Below are 5,445 nucleotides of genomic sequence, written 5' to 3'. Positions count from 1 at the left end.
GAATAGAGACTCACAATGAACCAACATATGTCAAGAGAAAATCAGGATGAAGCCAAGAGGTATAAGATACGAATCATTGGAGTCCCAGAGAGACAGGAAGAAAACCCTGATGAAGAAGAAACTGTCAAAGACATCATTACTAAGACGTTCCCAGAGCTGAAGAGAACAGAAGACCAGATTCAGGAGGGCTGGAAGATACTGGCTAGAAGAAATCCATAGAAAAATACTCCAAGACACATCCTGATCAGGATTATGAAAGCCTTAGACAGGATTTAGACAAGATTCTGAAAGCAGTACCTGATAAGGGATTAATATCTAGGATATACAATACACTGGTAGAATTGCACAAGAAAAGAAACCTCCAACCCCATCAAAAATGGGGAAAAGGAATGAACAGAAGCTTCCTCAAAAAAGAAATGCAAATGGCCAAAAGGCACATGAAAAAAATGCTCCACATTGCTAGTCTGCAGGGAGATGCAAGTCAAAACAACAATGAGATATCATCTCACACCACAGAGACTGGCACCCATTAAAAAGAACAAAAGCAACCAGTGCAGTACTGGCATGAATATGGGGGGAGGATGTTCTTTCACTGTGGGTGGGAATGCCGACTGGTCCAGCCTTCCTAGAAAACAATATTTTTTAAAAATATCGTTTAATGGGCATTAAACAATATTGGACATTCTTTACCTTCCATATAAACCCACAATACCACTTCTGGGAAAATTTCCCAAGAGATATTTATGTGCAAAAAAGCACAGTGGATTCTGTTCAATATAGTACTGGAAGTACTTGCAATAGCGATTAGGCAAGAAAAAGATATTAAGGGCATTCAGGTAGGAAAGGAAGAAATCAAGCTCTCACTATTCGCAGATGATATGATACTATACCTAGAGAACCCTAAAACCTCTACCAAGAAACTCCTAGGAACAATAGACTCGTATAGTAAAGTTGCAGGCTATAGAATCAATACCCAAAAGTCCATGGCTTTCCTATATGCAAATAATGAGAGAGAAGAAAGTAACATGAGAAAAGCAATCCCGTTCACAATTGCGCCTCAAAAAATCAAGTACCTTGGAATCAGATAAACAAAGGAGGCTCACTCCAGGAGCAGGAAAAACCTCAAATTGTTCATTCAAGGTTTTGACAAAGAAGTCTGAACATCTCTTTGGTGGGAGGCCATGAGGTCTTTTGACATCCCCGTGTAATCTGGTCGGTAATAGCTCTAGTCCGGGGTAGTCTCTGAATCGCATTACACGTCCGGCCCATCTGATTTTCGACGCCTTGGCAAATGAGACAGCGTCCCTGAGTCTTGATCGTCGATGGAGGTTGGAACTCTGGATCCCTTCTTCCACTTGCATGAAACGTGATTCTCCTAGCATAGCTTTCTGATTACTCTTTGGGAGACCCTAATAGCTTTCTCATCCTGTTTGCATAGGGCCCAAGTCTCTGAGGTGTATGTTAGTGCAGGAAGAATGGTGGAGTCAAAGATGCTCCTAGAACAGGAGGTCTTCATCCTCTTAACCACTTCTTTGATACTCTTGAAGGCGTTCCACGATGCTCTTTCCACACTGTGCAGTTCTGGCTCCAAGTTGTTTCTCATGTTGAGTTCTCGACCCAGGTACACATAGCTGCTGTATTCGGAGATGTTCATTCCATTGAGAGCCAATGGAATGTCAGGGATTAGTTCTTTTTTTCTTTTTGCTTTTTGGGTCACACCCAGCGATGCTCAGGGGTTACTCCTGGCTTTGCACTCAGGAATTACTCCTGGCAGTGCTTGGGGGACCATATGGGATGCCGGGGATCGAACCCGGGTCGGCCGCATGCAAGGCAAACGCCCTACCCGCTGTGCTATCGCTCCGGCCTGGATTAGTTCTTTTTTCACAAACAACATTTTGCTGAGATTTAGTTGCAGTCTGATCTTTCCACACTTGCAGTCGAATTCAGCAAGCATTTCTGGCGATTGGCTGATGTTTGGCATTATGAGAATGATGCCATCAGCAAAGCGGAGGTGGTGTAGTTGCCGACCATCTATCTTCACTCCCATACCTTCCCATTACGTCATTGCATGATGTTCTTGAGGGTGGCACTGAAGAGTTTCGGTGAAATGGTATTGGCCTTCTGAACCCCTCTCTTCAGCAGAGGTTCAGCTGCAGTCTGACCTTTCCACACGTGGTCGAAGTCAGTCAGAATTTATGCCGCTTGGCTAATGTTTGGCGTTATGAGAACGATGTCATCAGCAAAGTGGAGGTGGTGGAGTTGCTGACCGTCTATCTTCACTCCCATTCCTTCCCATTCCAGTCTTTGCATGACATTCTCGAGGGTAGCACTGAAGAGTTTCGGTGAAATGGTATTACCCTGCCAAACCTCTCTCTTTACATCCATGACCACTTCCTTGTAGAATGGTGAGATCCTGGTGGTGAATCTGTAATATGTTTCGTGGAGGATCCTGATGTATTGAGTTTGAATGGCCTGTTTAGATAAGGCTTTGCTGACCGCTTTAATCTCAACAGAATCAAAGGCCGTCTTTAAATCGATGAATATTAGACAGAGCGGTATCTTCAACTCTTATGAAACTTCAATGAGTTTGGTCACTGTGTGGATATTGTCGATTGTGCTGAATCCTCTTTGGAACCCAGCTTGCTCTCATGGTTTTCCTTCATCTAGTGTTCTGCCTATTCTATTCAGGATGACTTGAGAGAACAAGTTTTAGACAACAGACAGCAGGCAGATTGGGTGATATTTTCTGATGTCATGGATGTCTCCCTTCATGAACAACAGAAAGGTCCTGCTGGATTTCAACTGGGACGGAACCTTGAATTCAGACAGGTAGTGTGTGAAAAGCTGAGCCAGTGTATTGATGAGTACTAGCAGCAGATACTTCAGGTGTCCACATCTGACCTTGTCTGGACTGGGTGCTTTATGCCTCTTTACCGACAAAATGGTGTGCTGGATTTCGGGAGGTAGGATTTTGGGAATGACATATCCATTCTGCGGAAGTTGGTATGTAGGCAGGTAGACGTGGCTGTCAAAGAGATACAAGTAGAAGTCGTGAATAATACTCTCCATTGCCCTTCTGGAAGATGTGATAGATCCATCAGGACATCAGGAGGTAGACATCTTGGTCTTGTAGTTGGCGAAGGAGAGGCGAGTGTTGCGGATACTTTTCCTGGCTCCTGCTGCACTGGCCAACACTGCTGCTCTTCTCTCCTTGATGTATTCCTTTATCGCATCTTTGCACAGCTTTGTGAGCTCGGACGTTAGCTTGTGGTTGCCTGAGGCTCTTGACAAACCATGTTGATGAATGAGCTCGATAGTTTCCAAAGACAGGCGTCTGTTTTTTAGCTTTCTCACTCTCGGCATTCTTCGCACAGTCATGGAGGAGCTGAACCAGTCGATCATATTCCTTGTCAAAGTTGTCAAGGACGGCACCTTCCCATGTTGCCTCTATAGTGCCAAAGAGCTCCCAGTTGGTGGGCCTTCTTGGAGTTCTTTTCTTAAACTTAAACTTTGCAGACCTTTCTCCCCTCTCTTTGAAGTAGAATTTTGCATGAAAGAGACAGTGGTCCTATCCTGCTTGGAATTTTGGGAAAACTGCGGCATCGGTCAGGAAAAACCTTCGATTGAATATGATGTGGTCAATTTTGTTGTTGAACTGTCCACCAGGAGACTCCCATGTCCAACTTTTAGATTCAGCCTTCTGGAATTGTGAGTTTCCATAGATGGTCTTGGTTGACATGATGAACTCAGACAGTCTCTCGCCCTGATCATTCTATTCTAGGCCATGGGTCCCAATGTAGAGTTCTTCGGGCGACCTTCTCAGTTCTATCTTGGCATTAAAATCACCAGCAAAGATCTTGTAGAAGGTGTGGTCTTCTTTATAGAACCTCTCAAGTTCCATATAGAACTCGATTTTTTCTTCATCATAGTTGGGTGTTGGTGCATAGAGGACAAATATAAAGACTGCTGTCAGTGAGCCACATCTACTCAAGCATAATCATCTGATTCGGTTGTTAGGCATTCAAATGAATCAATGCTCATGGCTAAGTTCACGTTATCAAGGACACCAATGCCACCAAAGCTTCTGTTGTTGCATGTCCCAAGGAACAGTTCTTCTCCAGTGTCGAAAATGGCGTGATGTGATCAATGGCTTCTCATTTCAGTCATAACAATGATGTATTACTTGATCTTCTGTGCTTGCACAATCAGGTCCTCTATGGATTCTTCCGATACCAGTGTTCATGCGTTGAAAGTACAGGCAGGCATTTTAGTTTTTCTTCGTTTTGGCAGTCTAGGTCGTCCCAGAGATTTTTTAGGAAAATAGATTTTTCCAACTTCTTATAATTGTCAATTGCATGTTGATCTGTTAAATACTATGATCAATAATATGCAAGTGTCTGATACTCATATTGTCAGTAATGAATTAACTATTTTTAAGTTGTATATTTATTACACTTTAGGTAATTATAATAGTGTTAGGGTTTATAGTATTTAGTACAAAAATATCGTATCCCACCACAACTAGAGCTCCCAAGAATATTAATTGCTGTCATTCTCATTTTGGCATTCTTTCCCCAAGTTACTTCCAACCACTGCTTAGAAATTAGTTTTGCATTCTACATTTGAGTTTTCTCATCGTTATACACTTTCCATTCAATTACTTTTTCTGTTATATAAATGAGTGAGACAAATCTGGTATTTGGCCTTCTCCACTTGATTTATTTAATTTAAAATGATATTTCCCAATCCATTTATGCTGCAACAAATAGCAGAGTTTCCTCTTTCTTACATCTTAGTAGTTTTCCATGGCTTCTTTATCCACTGATCTTCTATCAGAAATTTGGACTTTTTCCATATTCTGATTATACTACTCACTGACATAACCATACCCATATGCGTACATCTTTTCAAATTAATGTCTCTGTGTTTTGGGGGGGGGTAGATGGAAGAATTGGAGTTCCTTGCCATTGAGAGAGTTCTATTTTAACTTTTTTTATTAGGTTTTGTGCCATACCTAACTGCACCCAGGGTTACTCCTGGTTCTCTGCTCAGAGATCATACCTGATAGGACCAGGGAGCAAATGCGTGCTGGGTATCTCTCTAAAAACAGCTGCATTCAAGCAAGAACTTTGTCCTCTGTATATTTAGACCTTCTTGGAAGACTACATCATGACTACAGAGCCACAGTAATAGCCAGGAGACTTACAGACCCATATAGCCTATTATCTCTGCACAGATCTGCCAATCTGTAAAACCAGTGTTTAGACTACTTATTTTCATCTAAGAAACAAAAGAAGAAAACATTCATTCTGCATGTTTTAATAGTAAACTGGAATTCCAGACTGGTTGCACAAAACATTTCCCCACAGCCCTCCAAAGTTTAAGCTAAAGAGCCATGACGAATTTTCTTACTTACTTCAGCATCCAAAGGAAGTATAGCTAAGA

The 5,445-nt window shown here is 42.1% G+C and overlaps 1 pseudogene; it reads right to left on the bottom strand.

The window, feature by feature from the left end:
* Positions 1-3,517: 3,517 nt before the first annotated feature.
* LOC129400810 (uncharacterized) lies at positions 3,518-4,266 on the bottom strand (annotated as a pseudogene).
* Between the last annotated feature and the right edge of the window lie 1,179 nt (positions 4,267-5,445).

Source organism: Sorex araneus, chromosome 1, assembly GCF_027595985.1.
Source record: "Sorex araneus isolate mSorAra2 chromosome 1, mSorAra2.pri, whole genome shotgun sequence".
Classification (NCBI taxonomy): Eukaryota; Metazoa; Chordata; class Mammalia; order Eulipotyphla; family Soricidae; genus Sorex; species Sorex araneus.
This window is presented reverse-complemented; position numbering and strand designations above follow the sequence as displayed.